Source organism: Lissotriton vulgaris, chromosome 1_1 (assembly GCF_964263255.1).
Source record: "Lissotriton vulgaris chromosome 1_1, aLisVul1.2, whole genome shotgun sequence".
Classification (NCBI taxonomy): domain Eukaryota; kingdom Metazoa; phylum Chordata; class Amphibia; order Caudata; family Salamandridae; genus Lissotriton; species Lissotriton vulgaris.
The window spans coordinates 977,220,610-977,238,843 of NC_141685.1; the positions used below are offsets into that span (position 1 = coordinate 977,220,610).

Sequence of the window (18,234 nt, forward strand, 5' to 3'; positions counted from 1 at the left end):
TGCTATGCCCACTCCCGTATTGCCGGTGGACTGAGAGTATTTAGCAAATTGTAAGCTATGCTGGGAGTTTGGCTTGCCCATAAGAAATATGAGATCGTGCCTTGTAAATCCACAAAAAATCTATGATGGCAACGGGTAGGGATCATTCTGAAGAACATGAAGAAACCATTTAAATAAATCTCCTTGACTCATCATTCAGATGGGTATAGAGGCCTACGACATCAGATTGAATTTCAGCTTCATCGGGAGAGTAGATATTTAGATCCCAGGCCCTGTCGTTACTTTGTTCAATCTCCATTACCATATATCTAAAATAATCAACCACCATGTATATTTTGGTATACACCAAGCGGGGAGGAATTTCCTAGCTAGGATGAACATAGGTGAACTTGCTCCAGTTTACCCTCATACTCGAAGCATCTCCTTTGATCCAATAGATATTAGTTAGCCTGGGAATCGAGGTATTGAGTGTACAGACATACAGCAGAATGTCATCTGCATATAGCGGGAAGCTATCCCTGGATCCATTATCCCATTTGAATCCCAAGACTACTTCATCCCTCGGGATAGACTCAGAGGGGGGTTTATTATTAGGGAAATAAGAGATGGGAAAGTTGGCAACGTGGGCATGTGCCACTCTCCGGCGCAAAAAGGGTCAAAAGGACTGTATAGAACCGAACCCGAGTCCAAGGCACAGCATAGAGGGTCATAATGAAGCAGATTAATCAGGGCCCAAAGTTAATTTTGGATAACATTTAGAACATGAATGGCCAATGCACACTGTCTGAGACCTTCTTTACATCCAATAGTCAAGGTTGTGTCCCTTGGGAGGTACCAGACACCGAAAAGTGTAATGTGGAGGCATCCTAGGCAGTGTTGTGTACGTCTTTAAGACATATTCCAGTTTTGATCCTCAAGTACTAACATATCCCAGAAAGTAATCTGGTAGCTAACCTTTGCTAGGGTTTTGGATTTGAGATTAAATAAAGAGAGTGGGCAGTACGAGGCACAAGAAGTGTTTAGAATTATGGGAATTACAGTGCCTCCCAGATCATAAGTTAAAGAACAAGTAGTATATGTCTTCTTAATTAGTGCCTTGGGGTGAGGGGCAAGCAAGTAGGTAGATTTCTGTATAAATCCTGCCTGAATGCCATTCAGCCTAGGGGTTTTCCTATAATGCATTGCCATTATGGCTGATCAGATCTCCTCCTCAGTAAAAGGGATCTCAAGGGTGGCTTTGTCATAGGGGACTGTGACAACTGTTCATACAGATCCATAGATCTTACCACTGGGTTGCCAGTGAGCTCTCACTTGGGCAGGCAGAGTCAAGAAAGGGTGGCAGATGTAAAGTCCTCCGCCACCTCATTTGTCTTTGCTCTATTCGCCAAATTATAAATCGGATAACACATTGATTCTAAACACAGCATGAGAGGTATTGCTTTCATAAAGTTGTTTTCATGAAGTTGCATTCATTCCAGCCATGGACTCAGGAGATACCTTTAAGGACATGGGTTTCATTTTCAGATTACTATGAGGGTAGTAAACAAAGGGGCCATCAGAAAGTATTTCACTGTGAGTTGGAGAATCTATACAAAATAAATGGGAGGTGATGGAGTGACTTTGAGTCGAGGTGTGAATGGTATGAATGCAAAAGCAATGTGCCCAGTTAGGTGGGGAAAATAAATGGAATTTAAATATTTGCATCAAGTATATTTGTATTGCATGAACCTATATTAAAAATAATTAAATGTTAAGAATATGAAACTATAACTGCAAAGAACTTGGTCACACCACTGGAGAACTAAAAGGCGATAGTCTATTTTTGAAATCGAAACCAAAAAAGGGAAGAAAGTTGATTTTAATGAAGAAGACTCGGTGGGTCATGTGGTCCAGTTGAAAGTGAAATGTATTGGCTGTTTTTTAAAGTTCCCAGTCATTTTGTAATGATATATTTTTCAATAAGAACAATATAAATTGAAGTTTCTTATATTTTTGTATCTTAGAAGTGTTGCTATCTCTTTTAAATATGAGTATGAACTTTAAATATGTTTATATACATACATGTATGCATACAAACATACATATAAACATTTGATGTATTTTTAGATAATTGTTTTTAGCATTTATTTTTAACTATTTGAAATAACTGGGTTTAATTTATCATTATTTCCTATAGGGTTTTAATTACACCCCTGTCTCCATTATTTCTATGGAAGGGTGTTATCGTATCTGTAAACAACATGTGTCCTCCAACATTTTCATTGGATTCCTTCAAACAAAGTTAGCAGATTCCAACAAGAAGGTGCACCAATAAACTAAAATGCATGCCACAAGAAGTATGTTCCAAGTTCGGTGCTTTATTATTCTTATTATTTTATTATTCAGAATGACAATGATTTTAGCCAACAAGTGTTTCATTCTATAGAAGCATAGGAGCATAGGGGTCCCCCACAGAACAGTACCCTGGCCTGAGAGCTCCCGACTGAGTCTGAAGGGTCGGCCCCTCCTTGTAGTTCGCAGAGGGTCTCCCTCAAGCCTTGTTATGCTAGTGGGTGGATGCTGCAACTGGCAATGAGAGAGGGGATAAGTAACCCAAAGTGAGGCATTGCTCCATGTGACCCCCTAACCCCAATGGTCCTAAGACTAAGGACCCAACCATTTTTGCATAAGAATGACACTATTTATTTATTTATATCACTTATAGAGCGTACTGTTACCAATCGGTGTCCTGGCGCTAAATGAAAGCTCCCTGGCCTAAACTGTGCTTACTGAACAAAGAGCCAAGATTTCAACTGTTTGAGAAAGGTCATTAGGTCTGTACTGTGTCTGAGTGCCAGAGACAAAGCATTCCAGGCCTTAGCGGCACCCAGAATGAAACTTCTGCCGCCCCATCGCATTTTTCGTATCCGCGGGATGGTGACCAGCCCCAGCTTTGCCGACCTCAGATGTCAGATGAGAGAGGGGATAAGTAACCCAAAGAACAACTGTGCTCTCCCAAAGAGTTTACCGTGGAGCAGGCAGACTGCTGGTGTGGGACACATGTGTGGCTGTTGAAGCACAGAATCAACACTTCATGCATGTGGAGTCAAAGTGCAGGTCCAGCCGCTGTGAAGCAGTTGAAGATTACGAAAACAGTGCACAGATCAACACCTAGGCCATACATGAAGGTACTGTGCTGCCACGCAAGATAGAATCATACATTATACGGAGCTTAACGCTGAAAGCAGATTCAACCGTATGGAGGAAAATACAAATTGATGTTCCAAACAAAAGAAGCAAATGACTTACTGAATTATTTAATGAGAGTCAATCATACCACAGCAAGTGGTGAAGTGGCTCGGGGAGAAGTGCCTGGGGTTGTGCTTATGGAGCTGTCCATACCCAAAGTGGGTGTCCACAAATGTGCTGAATGGGGCTCAGAACAGCTTCATAGGTCTTAAAGGAATCAAACATCAATAAGACCTTAGCGACAGGTGTTGTAACCCAGAGCCAGCATGAGTTGTATTTGATAGCTGCACAACTACAGTCATAGCTTTTGATTTTGCTGAAATCATGAAAGATTGTTTCTCCGATGGAGACCAAGAAGAAGTCACATTTCCGGTCATTGTCAAGGATGATCCTGAAGCCAGTACGTCGCAAGGTTTTTGCTCATCTAAGTCATCATCAAAGTGCATCTGCTTCAATATCGAATGAAAGTGAAGAAGATGGTTGTGCCATGTTGATGTTTACCTCAGTGAAACGTGTGCATGTTCGACTGACCACATGTGAGATCAGATGTCAGTCACATACAAATCAACATGATAAAGCACCAAAGTCATCTAAACATTGTCCAAAGATTAAATTGAAAATAAATGGATGTTCAATACCTTTTATCATCGACAGTGGTGCCCCAATAAACATAATGCCTGAAGAGAAATATAATGAACTGTCTCCATTACCCTGACTCACGCTATCAGAAACAAAAATGTATACATGGGCAGCATTGATTCCCATAAAAAGTCAAGGTTCTTTTTTTGCTATGATGAGACACAAGAAAAGGAAGGAGCAAGCACCCGTCCATGTGCTTCAAAGTACAGCTCAGCTACTGATGTGGGGCTGATTTCCATGAATTTCAATATGAATGCTAATCGCGAAATAGGAAGTCGATTCACTTCATTGTTTTATGGGGTTAGAAAAGAAAGCTTAAGACTATGAAAGTGAAATTGCATATTAATGAAGTTATCCATCATGTTGCTCAGATACATAGACAGATTGCTTTCCACTTACAAGAAGCTGTTGAAAAAGAGAATTGTTACTAAAGCTTGACATTATTGGGCGTTCTACTCGTCCGATGCCATGGGTTTCTTCTATAATGGAAGTGCCCAAAAAGGCCAGTGAAGGAGCGGTATGCATATGCATTGTCAAGCGTCAGGCAAACAAGGTAATTGAAAGAGAACAACATTCAGGTCCACTTATTACTGACATGATAACCCAGCTAAACGGTGCAAAAGTGTTCTCTCGCCTTGTTTTAAATAAAGGTTATCATCAGTTGGAACTCAAAGAAGATTGCAGGTGCATTACGACATTTTCAACACATGATTCGATACAAGAGTCTCAGTTTTATTGTGTCATCAGCTGAAGACCCTTTCATTTGACTCATCATTCAACCTGTTGTGAATGCATTCAATTAAAGTGATGATATATTGGTTTTCAGAGTTACACAGAAGGAGCATGATAAAGCTCTCACACAATCATTTCTTTAGTTACTGAGGTTTGACATTAAATACAGACAAATATGAGTTCCACAAGATGAAGTTAAAATTCTTCGGCCATATATTTTCAGATGAATGGCATGACACTTGATACTGCAGAATTCTAGGCACTATCAAATGCTGATCCCCACAAGATGTTTCTATGCTATGTTAGTCTCTTGTTATGGGCAGTTACTGTTCATGATACATAAGAGACTTTGCTAGAGTTGACAAACAAAAATGATTAATTTGAGTGGTTGCAAGAATGTGCAAAAAGTTTTAAGAAAATTAAAGATGCCATTGAAAGTGCTGCTGAAATGGCCTACTTCAATGCAAAATGTCATACAGAGGTTGTTGTTGATGCTAGCCCTGCCGGGTTAGGCGCTATTCTTGCACAGCACAGTGGACATCCAAATGCACAGAGGCATATTATTGCATATGCAAGTAGGCGTTTGTCCCAATCAGAGCGTGCATACTCACAACCTGAGACAGAGCATGCTTACTCACAACCTGAGAACAAGAGTTTAGCTGTGGTATGGGCTTTTGAATATTTTCATGTGTTCCTGTATGGAAAACCTTTTACATTGGTAAGTGATCATCAAGCTTTACTGACTATATTTGGCAAACCAGAAGCCATGATGCCTCCACGGATTGAAAGATGGGGATTTCGATTGCAAGAGTACAATTATACCATTCTGCATCATCCAGAGAAAGATCAGAATCCTGCTGACTACTTTTGCAGAGTGCCCATAGAAGGTCAAAGTAATCCATCCAAGACAGCTGAGGCCTATATCAATTTAATTGTCAACACAAATACACCAGCTGCCACATCATTAGCCTGGAATATTAATGCTACAAGTCATGGTAGTGACATGCTGAAATTGAAATATATAATTAATTACACCTCTGTCATGGAACCAACACACTCTAACCTGCACCAGTGATGGTGAATTGCAAAAATACAAGAATGTTAAAAATGAACTGTCAATAACACAGGAAAGAGTCATGCTACAAGAGTCCTAATTCCGGAGAGTCTGTGACTAGGAATGATTGAAGTTGTTCATGAAGGACATTGTGGTATAGTTGCCACAAAGCGAGCTCTTTGAGTTGGAATTTGATTCCCATACCTAGATGAACGAGTCGGAAAGGCACTCGAGGCTTGTCACTTATGCAACTGCCTTTCTTCAAACGTTTCTCAACATACGTTGAATATGTCAGAACTCCCTAAACATGCTTGGGAGAAAATAGCCATTGATTTCATTGATCCACTTGATAATGGACATCATTTGCTAGTAATTGAGGATGAATATTCCCACTTCCTGCTCATAGAAGATCTTTCACCCATTACTCTTGAATGAGTCATCGAGCAACTGGAAAACATCTGTGCGACCTGGGGCATTTCAGCTATTGTGAAGTCTGACAATGGCTGGCCCTTTCATAGTCAGGAATTCAAGGATTTCCTGCAGCATCTGAACATAAAGCATCAGAATAGGACATCGTTGTGGCCGCAGGCCAACTAACTTGTTGAGCGATTTATGTGTACACTAAAGAAACCGGTACAAGAGGTAACTCTAGAAGGACGCAAGTTAAAAACTGTACTGAATTCTACCATATGAGCCTATTGTTCAACACCACATTCGACCACCGGTGAAAGTCCTGTGACTTTGATGTTCAGGAGAGCAATGACAACCAAGTTACCTCAATGGACCAACCAAGGAGAAAGTAGTGAAAATACCACTTGCATAAAGGACTTAGTTAACAAGCAGAAAGTGAAAACATATGCAGACAAAAGGCTACGGGCAAAGAACCTCATGTTCAAAGAAGAAGATCTTGTGATCACCCGGCAGATGTGAAGAAGGAAGTCTGATGCTCCCTATGATGTTGAACCCTTCCGTGTGGTATCCACTGAGCGATATATGGTGATTACCCAGTGTACTGGGACGTCTGTAATCAGAGACTCTTCTAACTTTAGGTGTTTAACTCATCGGTCTCCTTTAACCAGAGACTCTTCTCAATTTAGGCGTTTAACTCATTGGTCTCCTGGTCAAAGTAGTGAATTTTATGTTATGTTATGTTATGTTATGTTATGTTATGTTATGTTATGTTATATGGTCTTCTATAGCGCACGGCTGCCCCAGCAAAGGGGCGTCCCAGCGCTTTCCAGAAAGGAAGAGAGTACGCCACAACAGATAGAATAGTGGTAATCACATAACGTAACCGTCTAGCAGAAGAGATGGGTTTTTATGGCCTTTCTGAATGACAAGATATCAGTTATTCTACGAATCCGGAGGGGTAGGGTATTCCAAAGCTTAGCTGCAAGGTACCGGAAGGAGCGGCCTCCCATCCGGGCTTGTTTAAGACGGGGGACTACTGCCAGATTCTGGCCCTCCGAGCGGAGAGTGCGTCGAGGCGTGTATGCGGTCAAGAGTGGGCATAACATGGGTGGGGAGGCGGTTTTCAGAATTCTGAATGCGAGGCACAAGGTCTTGAAATGAATCCTCTTCTCCACCGAGAGCCAGTGGTGTTTGGTGAGTGTACTTGCCACTGAGTGATGACGGGGGAGACCTGTCAAGGCTCACGCTGCTGCATTCTGAACTCGTTGCAGCCTTGCTTTCTCTGCCTGGTTAGCCCCTAGGAGTATGGAATTTGCATAATCCAGCCGCGAAAGGATGGCAGACTGTATCACGAGCTGGCGCGTCTGGGGATCGAAAAACTTTAGGATCGGCTTAAGGTTCCGGAGGATCCCAAAGCACAAGGCAGCAACCTTTTTAGTATGGTGGGTGAAGTTGAGAAAGGAGTCAATCCAAACTCCAAGGTTTTTCACCTGACTTTTAGGCTGAGGGAGCTTGCCAAGAATCTCAGGCCTCCTTTTGTCTCCCCAAGCCTCTGCCTCTTTACCTACAAGTAAGACCTCGGTTTTCCCTGCGTTTAGTTGTAGGTAGTTAGCTGTCATCCAGCTGGTTATGGCTGTAAGGCCCTGTTTGAAATGTTGCGCAGTCAGTCCAGCTTCGTCTCTCAGAGTCACCACTAACTGAGTATCGTCAGTGTATGATACTAACGATAGCCCCCAACTCTTGGCTGTCTCAGCCAGTGGTCGGACGTATATGGTAAATAATGTTGGACTAAGTGCAGATCCCTGGGGCACTCCCTGTTTGATCGACTGTTCTTTGGAAAGGAACGGAGGAGTGGAGACCCGGAATGACCATCCAGACAGAAATGCCTTAAACCAGTCCATGGCCTGTCCCGATATTCCTACCTCCTCTAGCCGTAGTAACAGCACCTCGTGTGAGACCGTATCGAAGGCAGCACTGAGGTCTAATAGTATCAGTGCTGCCGTCTTGCGGGAGTCCAAAATGGTCCGGAGGTGTTCAGTCACACTCAAGAGTGCCGTTTCGGTGCTGTGGCCCGCACGGAAGCCATGCTGAGATGCGTCCAGAGTGGTATTGGACGTAAGGAATTTTGTCAGTATGGTATTGATGTGGGACTCGGCCACCTTAGCTGGCCAGGGGAGCAGCGAGATAGGCCGATAGTTCTCGGGCAGAGTGGGGTGTAACATTGTTTTTTGTTATAATTGGGGAGACCCATGCCTGCTTCCATCTAGTGGGGATGATGGCAGTGGTGAACGAGGAATTTATGATGTCTCGAAGGGAGTTGAGAACCGTCATGTCAGCTGCTCTAAATTGCGGTGGTTTTAGTGGGTCTGCAGGCGAGCCTGATTTGACTTTTTCACAAAGTTTGAGAAAACCCTCTTGACTCATCACAGGTATATAAGTGAGTTTAGAGTTAGTCTTAGTGGTAGAGGCATTAAAACATAGAGTGGGTGGGAAGGAGTTCTATATTTTCTGAATTTTACAAGTGAAGAAGGATGCCAAGTTCTCACAGTGTGTGGGAGAGTTATGTGACTCCTCAACAGCTTTTTTTGCGCTGAGATCTTTTAGTATTTTAAAAATGGTTTTGGAGGGATTCTGACTAATACCAATTTCATTAGCGCAGTATGCCGCTCGTGTCCTACAGATGTTTCTGTGGTAGTTTTTTTGTACCTGGAAATTTGAGCCTTAAGCGCAGAGTCATAAGTCTTTCTCGCTCAGCGACTTTACATTCTTTCCTGAGGGAAGTGGTATCATTACCGTCTTTGAAGGTCTCCTACCGGACTTCATAGAGCTATGGTGTAGGTGTTAAAGCCAAATGCACTGAAAGCTTGGTTTAGAATGTTGAGTTCGCAGTTACACGGAGATGAATAAAGACGTGTAATATTAAGCTCTGTGTGTGGTTTAGTCATAGGGGGATACCCAAGTTGGGGTGGACGCTACAAATAACATGCTAAACCATGTAGGAAGCATGATTGGAAGTGTTTTGTCTTTGTTTTGATCCTGTGTGGGAAGTGTTTCCATGTTGTGCATGAGAAACACCGATGTGCGGTTATCGTGTTAAGAGATGCAGCACTTATCACTGTGAGGGATAAAGGACTGTGAAAGAGTTTATGGTTTTAATTATGCTAGCTGGTTTGGGCAGCTCTGTGGGCTGCTTTACTATATTTCTTATTCGCATAGTCCCCTTAGCTTGTTACCGCTCTGGGTTATCCATTCTGAGATGTTTTGTTTAAAATGTATTGTTCTGAGGAGCCATAGGTTAAACAGAGAAAAGGAGAGATCTGCTGAGATAGACTTTAAAAAAAACCTTTATTTGTCATTTGATCACATTGGAAACATCACAGTTTATCAAATTACACAGTCTCACGTGGAACGTAAAATACAAAGTTGCATTGCCTATAGGTCATCTGAGGTTTACAAGTGTTCAGTAAAATAGTTGTCAGACATGGCAAGTACAGGTTGGATATCCTGGTCAATGAATTTTAGGTCATACTGTTCAAGATGTGCATCCACTTGACATGGTATATAGTAAGTTCAGTCAGGATTCGGCATAATATACATATACATTCAAAGACAACTGCAACCTGATGTATCTTAGTAAACAGCTATGTCAACGGTACATTGAAGTGGAGTGTATCTTTAACCCACCCCGGATGGCACTATGCCGCAATATAGTGGCGTGGGCAAGTCACTTTATCATGAAGTGAGATACGTTTTTAGTGGACCCCAAATGTCTCTAGGTCTTGAAGAAAATGGAACAGTCGTGGAGTGCATGGTACTTCATGTGTTGGTTGAGAAGTGTGGCTCACTGGTTAGAGGAGGCAGACCTGGAAGCAGAGGTCAGCCCGGGACCAGGGTTCAATTCCCGGCTCAGCGGGGTCTTGAGTCCTAAAAATGTCCATGGACCTAATAATTCTCGCTCTGGTGCCTGCTCGGTTCACACTCTGCGACTCTGGGCAATAGCTTGCTTAATCTCCACAACGGCCCCTCGTGGTGGGATGCCTGGCTTTCACCTTGCGGATACCCTGCCGGGGTTATCTCACAGGGGAATACCAGGACGGGTTCCCTAAGCAAGCGCTTAGAAACCGCTCGGTGATTTGCGCTATATAAATTCCTTTACATTTATGTGTTGCAGGTGATGAGACTTCCCAGCCAACTCTGTGCTGTATGGACCGTCTTATGGTCCCAGTGGATTGCCACTTCCCTCTTGGCAAACAAAAAACGAAGGACCGCAAATTACCAAAGTTTTTAGGGAAAGTTGACCATGTAGCCCAAGAGTGCAATCTCAGGGACAGGATCAAGTGATATGTGGATAATGTTGCCAAGCTCCTTATGAACCGCCCTCCTGCATGGCTGCAAGTCCGGGCAGGTCCAGGCCAAATGTACAAAGTCAGCGTGTGGTGAACCGCATTTGCAGCAACTGTGGGGTCTGGACGGATCCAATTTGTGTACTTTGGCCAGCGTGCTGTAAAGCCTGCGTAAACACTAGAAGTGGAGCAGTTTGTGTCTGCCATTTAGGGCAATGTCCTTAGTGAGAGCGCACCATGCGGTCCATTGGTCGTCCGTAATTGGACCACCCAGGTCCCTTCGGAGCTTGTCGTCATTTACAGGGACAAGCTTTGCGCAGGTTTTGTACAGTTTAGAAATGAGGTGGGTGGCAAGTTCACTTTCAATGTCCAGAGATAAGGGGCGAACGAGTCAGGTTATAGAGGATACCTGGGTAGTGGGGCACGCAGGGTTGACTGGAGGCGCCGGAGTATAAACCGGTCCATGAAAGTGGCGTCGGGGAAGCGGATGTCATAGCTTCCGATAAAGGCATGGCCATCGGGGAACAGGTTTCCATCTTTTGTGATCTAAAATTTGGTTAATGTGCACTGTACAAATTTTTTCGCCTGTAAGTGGTAGCCAACCGGTATTAGGGAGTGGAAGGGCTGCAGAGTATAAGATAGTTGTGTGTGCAAATCACCGTAGTTTTTCCCAAGCCCAACTTGTTGTAGAGACTGTTTGGATATATTTCGGGTCTCTGGGGAGGCCTTTGGGAAGGGCGGTGGACAGTTGCTCGGGGAGAACAAGGTCTGATTCTGGGCGGAGATACGGGATCCTTGCTTCAGGGTGGTACCAAGTGTAGGCATAACTACGTTGAGCTACTAGGTAATATAGATGGAAATCAGGTACTCCGTAGCCACTTCTGTCGTAGGAGAGGGTTTGAACCTACCAGCGCACTCGGGCCCGTGCATTTCCCCACACAAGGCGTATCAGGTGTGATCGGAGTGTCTGCTGGGATTGACTTTGCTAATATAATTCCATATCTAATTCTCATTGTGAGATTGGATATTGCCATGAAAATCTGCTTCATGCATATTGGTGAATTCTCCAAATTACCTGGCTATGTAGAGACTCAAATTTCTTCAGGGGTTGGTTTGGTGAAATTTGTCCTCAGAATACCCTGGTTGTGATCAACAAAATTGGTAATAGAAGACAACTCAGAATAGGGGCATAAAAGGGAGATTTATAACTCACCAAGAATAAAACAGGTCAATGTTCACCAGGCAAAATGTTAGTTTACTTTTGCCTATGGTACATAACGAAGTATTTTTAGCAACTGGGTAAGCAATTTTGAAAATAAAATGCTGAAATAGGTTTAAAAGGATAGACAATCACCAATCATTATAACTGAGATAACCTAGCCCCGCCCCCTAATATTTATGTGTTATTATGTACATACTTTCCTATGTTGCTCAATTGCAGCCGCGGCCCGTGGAGGGAGCTGCGGTGGGACAGAGAGGTGGGGCGGGGGAGGGGCAGGGTGGAGGGTGCTAAAAACCGGCATATGGATAATTGGAGGTAAGTAAACATTTTAATACATAAAATGAATTTCGCAGCGTGCCCTGCATCGCAAAATGCGATGCAGCGCACGCTACGAAATTCGTTTTATTAATTAAATTGTTTACTTACCTCCAATTATCCATATGCCTCTCTGCTCCACCGCAACTCCCTCCACAGGCCGTGGCTGCTCATTTGTCACATTGCCTATGTTGCTAAACTAAACAAGTAGCCAGCATCCAACCTATTTACTTCCATGGGATTCTGGTAAATGGGCATACCTCTATTTCCAAATGCTCTATTCTAAACACTTAGAGACATATTTACGAGGGGCTTGAGTCATGCTTGCGCCATGCAATGTGGTACATGCATGTCACAAAGGTCTTAGTCATATCTAAGAAGTCACGTAAAGCCATTTTGAATGGCTTCATAAATATGGAGTAAAGTAATGCAGCTTAAATCACTGTATTGAATTAATCTGGGCAAGGGAGGCATGCCCTGGGCTTTGCGGTGGGTATTCCCACCAACTCCCATGTTTTTGATGCATTCCCAGATTTACATTCTGTAGCACACATAGAAAATGCCTCTATGGATTGGTTTTGTGCAGGACGATGCACCTTCCTGTTTGAAAACAATAGAACTTGCGACATAGGCACCCTTGCAGCATGGTAAAAGAGTGCCTTCGATGGTGCTAGCCTGCCGAAACGCTGCCAGTACAGGGGGCAAAAACAGAAATGCACTACATTGCATAAATACAGTGCCTTCCTGTCCTTTCCATCTGACACAGGGCAGCGCAGCAAGGTAACTTGCTGTGCAGCTGTGCACCACAATTCCCATACATATGCCCCATTTTAGATAAGATTTGAAATAAATGAAACAATCTACACGTAGAAAAAGACATACCCCTTTCTCTATACATTAACCCTTTAAGCGCTGCCGTCGGCCAACGGTTGTCACGAGCACTACCTTGCCAGTGCTGCGCACGACCGTTGGCCGACGGGCCAGTGCTCGTTATTCGAACGTTCAGCACTGGGTGCTGAACGTTCGACGCAGCAAAGGGGTTAAAAATGATGCTTGGAATCTTTGAACTATTCAATGGCACGCCTCCTATTCAGAGCAAAGCCACACACGCATTCTAAATCATGACTCTGGCAAACTTGGTGTATTTGTTTATAGGTTGTGCGATTGCTGTAACTACTGCTCATTTTTTCTGATTAAAATAAGGAGCAACTTTGATTAGGAAAAACATTTTGATATTGGAAACTGTCAAGGTTTTTCACTTTTGTTTCCTAGAAGAATTATTTGTAACCTAATTATGTTCAATAGACAGCATTTTCTGCAACAAAACTTTTGCCTTACGATTACAGCTCCAATAGGCTAATTCGAAGTTAATGTGTTTGAATTTCAGATGACAGGGCACTCCCGGTCCTCTGCCTCGACCCTGAACTTTTGAGCCTTTCAAGAATCCTTCCTCAGCCCCACGCTCTTCAACATCTGCATTGCCCCGCTCACTACCATCGTCGTATCCCCTGGGCTCAACATAGTATCCTACACAGGCTATACCCAGCTTATTTTTTCCCTCTCTGACAAAACCTCCAACACCCAACTGTAGTTCCCCAACTACATGTCAGAAGTCATAAACTGGATGAGGGACTACTAAATGAAACTCAACTCCGGAAAGACAGAAGTGGTCCTTTTAGGAATAGACACCTTCCTCTTTTCTTTAGCTTAGTGGGGACTTGAAAATCACCATGATCATATTATATGTCTGTAGGGCCTGGAACACCACTATAATCAAACACTATCTATGTGGAGATTAGAACATGGCAATATAACCACATTATCTCTCGATATGAACATTGTTATGTTCACACACTATCTGTGTGTGGAATTGAACCCTGCCTTTACATAAAATTTCATTGAGAATGTGAACACACTATTTTTCACACACTATCACTATGTGGAATTAAAATTCACAAAAAACAGATATTATCTCGGTGGATGCTTGAAAATCACTATATTCCCACTCTGTCTGTGGGTTCTTGGACGTCACTATGTTCCCACATAATCTTTGTAGGGACTTGAACATCACTCTAACCACCCATTGTCTCTGGGGATTTGAACATCAATATAATGACACAGAGTGGGGGCTGATAGGGAATGGGGGAAGAAGGCATGTGGGAATGGGGATTAGCAAATAAAAAATAAGAAAGAAAACGTACCTGTATTTGCGTCGCAGCCGCCACCTCTCCTCTGTCTCAGGAAGCACCCGGGCTCTCCTAAGCCAACCACAAGGCAGCATTGTGATTGGTTCCCCTAAGCCAGTCACAATGCTGCAATGCAGTGTTGTGATTGGTCTGAGCACCATGGTTCAGCTCTCAGATGGGGACAGGGTGCATGTTCCTCTCCAGGCTGTGCATTACAGCCTGGTGGGGAAGAAGCAAAGGGCGCAGGACTGTTTGGCCAACACAGTCCTGCGCATTTGGGAGTGAAAACCACTCCTCCCCCTGGCTCCTGCTCTGGCCAGCCCCACCCCCTCCCCGTACCTAGGAACGGAAAAATAAAATGATAAGAACATTCAGTTATTATCATTTTATTTTTCCTCTTCACTGCTCTCAAAGCAGTGGGCCGATGCTCCTCTGCCTTAGCGGGGAAGCCGCCACTGATCACACACTATCTTTGTGGGGAATTGAACATCACATTAATCGTTCACTGTTTTTGTGGGAACTTGATCATGATTGCCTCTACACACTAGCCTGTGTGGACTTGAATATTTCTATAATGACACACAATCTATGTTTGGACATGAGCATCACAATCTTCAGACACTTCATGTGGGAATTGAACATTGTCAGTACACACTATTTCAGGGGGGACGTGAACACAATTGGCTTCACAAACTATCTCCATTGGGAGTCAAAAACCACAATGACCACACTTTATTTGTGTGAGGACATGAACATCGCTATACTTGCACACTATCTCTATGGGGATATGAACATCACTACAATCACACACTGTCTTTGTGGAGACTTAAATCACTATAATGCCACACTATCTATGTGGGGACTTGAACATCATTATAATCCCACACTATCTTTGTGGTGACCTCACCTTTCCTATAATCACATACAATTTAAGTGTGGGCTTGAACAGCCTTATCCTCACATTCTACCTGTTTGGCTGTCTTTATAAACTATTTTATTGGGAACTTGAACAGGATTATCCTTAAACACTATCTCTGTGGGGAATTGGATATTCCTATAATCAGCACAATCTGTGTTTGGTCATAAGCATCCTAATCTTCACACACTTCTTTTGTGGAGGAACACTGTCTTAACACACTATTTCAGAGGGAAATGAACACTATTGCCTTTATTCACTATCTCTATTGGAAGTTGAAAATCATAATAACCACACTGTATCTTTGTGAAGTCTTAAACATCAATATAATCACACGCTATTGCTGTGTGGCTTGAACATTCCTATAATTACATACTATATCTGCGGGGACTTGAACTACCCTATAATTACACACTATCTCTGATGGGACTTGAACATCACTATTACCACACATTATCTTTGTGGGGACCTGAACATTCCTATAATCACATACAACTTGTGTACAGGTGTGAACATCCTCATCCTCACAGTCTTCTTGTTTGGAGGATTGAACTTTGGACACTATTCCAGTGGGGACTTGAACACGATTATTTTTATGTATTATCTCTGTGGGGACTTGAGCATCACCACACACTACCTCTGGGGGGACCTTGAACCACTATGCTTATACCTTATCTATGTGGGGTTATTCCTAAAGTCACACACAAACTCAATTTGGACTTGATCATCATCATCATCTTTACACTGTCTGTATGGATATTTAAACTTTGTCTTTACACACTATTACATCACTATTATATTTGGAACTAGAACAAGATTATCTCCACACACTACCTGTCTGGGGACTTGAACATCACTATCATAAAACCTTATGTTTGTAGGTACACAAACAAGTTTAATTTCACACACCATCTCCGTGAGGGCTGTAACAGTCCTAAAATATCCAACTATCTATGTGAAGGCTTGAACATCATTATCGTCACATACTCTTGCTGTGAGGGTTGAGCAATGTCTTTATACAGTATTACAGTGGGATTTAAACACAATCATCTTCACATAATATTTCTATGGAGACATGAACATTGTTTTACTCACATAATATCTTTTTGGGGCTTGGACTTGATTACCTTCATGCACCATTTCTGTAAGGACTTGAACTTTCCTATAAGTATACTATCTCTGTGTTGACTTGAGTAATATAAGCTTTACACTTTACCTCTGTGAGTACTTTAATCAAGATTGTAGACAGAATTTCTGCAGAAAGTCTATTGCGATACTGTAATCACAAATCACCTTTATGGGCATTATCACAACCCATCCCTGTGCAGACATTGCCATTACGTGCCATTCCTAAGAAGATGTAGTCTAATAACTAGTCTGATAAAATTTTAAGCTACTAAAAAAATTGGGTTCCAATTGACTACTGCTTTATTTCATTTATTATGTCTCTATTTGTTAGTTCCCTTATCTTCTAAGATTTTGAGCACTTCAAAATTAATGAAATTCCATTTTAAGTGTATTTTTTTGTAATTGTGACATGATATTTTCTGACACATTTTTAGCATAATTAATTTTTGTGTACCCCTAGGATATGTGCAGCACACATATATGAATGTTATTTCTGTATAGTGCTAATAAAATAAACAAACATTTAGTCATGTGCCTTTGACCGCACTCATCCACTAATATTAATTATTGAGTAGGTCCTTACAAAGATGGTAGCACATGTTCAAATGCCCACAAGAATGGCTCTGTGTGCGATTAAATAACAATATATTTGCAAATTTGAAGCTGGATCCGGTATCATGAATTTTTTCGTAACATTTTTTAGTTATTAGTATATTTTAAAAACATTGGGATTGGTTAGTCCCCACAAGGTAGGTATCCACACATAGTCCCCACAAGGACAGTAGCACCTGCATGTGTGTGTGTGTGTGTGTGTGTGCGATATATCTCAGTTAAAACATACCATTTTAAATTGACAAAACCACTGACATTAACCAGGCACAGTTATCTCAAGTAACCATAACTAGTACCTTAAAGTAACTATAACTCGCTCCCCTGTCATGCACTGCTAATTACTCTATCTATTACATCCCACATGACATGATCTATGACATCACTGGTAACATCACTGCATCATCTGAAATTACATTGTTGATAAAAACACCGTGCATGACAGGGCAGGGGGGAGTTAGCAAGGGCCATGGTGGTTTTGCCCCCACCTGAAGCCCCCAATGATTTATCTGCTATGGGTGTCTCTGGTAAGAACCGAAGAACTAACAAAAATATAATGCCAGGCTCCTGCCAGCTCTCACTATGGGTGCTGGCTGGAAAGCTGGTAGGGGCTGTGGGGACCTTGGGGCATCACCACATCCTCCAACTTAAAAAAACATTTAAATTGGCACACTAGCTAATAGGAATCTCGTTTCTAGCACAGCTGAGCTTATTTCCATTGATCTGAAGTGATGCCAATGTTTATCACAATCCTAGAAAAGTGTGAAAAACAATTCTGGTGTGATTGTAGACGCTTCATTCAAAAGTAAACATGAGCTGGGTTCTTCACACGGAACATGAGCATTATCTCTGACTAAACTGGGGAAGATAAGAGGTCTCGTGAGGCATTCCCCCTGATAATAAGTAAGTGTGCGTGCACGTATAAGTGTCTGGAGGTGCTTTAAATTTCATTTTGTTATTGTCGCAGCTAACTTACCGAAGCAGCAATTTCTGTCCCCCTCTACTTTAAGAATTTACATGGCGAAAAAAAAAACCACCGCGGAACCCATGACGTGAAGCCATTTCAGTCTTCACGTAAGACGCCTAACATTTACCGATACTCTTCCATGCTACGGTGCACACACCCCTTTGCTAGAGATGTGTGTGGCGTGAAAGTCAATTTATGCTTTTAATTTAAGAGGGGCTAGCACTAACTGAGCTTGTACTCCATGTGTAGTGCACGGCATGATTCTACTCGTGTAATGCGTGAGTACGCTCATAAAATAAAGAATAATTTACACATTAAGTTATTGTACAATTGAACCTCTGGTATGACATAGTAACAGGGGGTTTTATCACTAGTGTTTTAGTATATATGAGCACTGGTGGGGGCAAAATGTGAAACATGCGATCCATAAATACAGGGTTACTGATGGATATACACCTTGGCTTAATCATAGGAGAAAGCAGTA

At 42.4% G+C, this 18,234-nt stretch overlaps 1 protein-coding gene across 1 annotated transcript in view; it reads right to left on the minus strand.

Moving 5' to 3' along the window:
* Positions 1-18,234, minus strand: part of LOC147748329 (resistin-like) — a 136,125-nt gene that overhangs the window by 75,190 nt on the left and 42,701 nt on the right. The window lies entirely within an intron of this gene.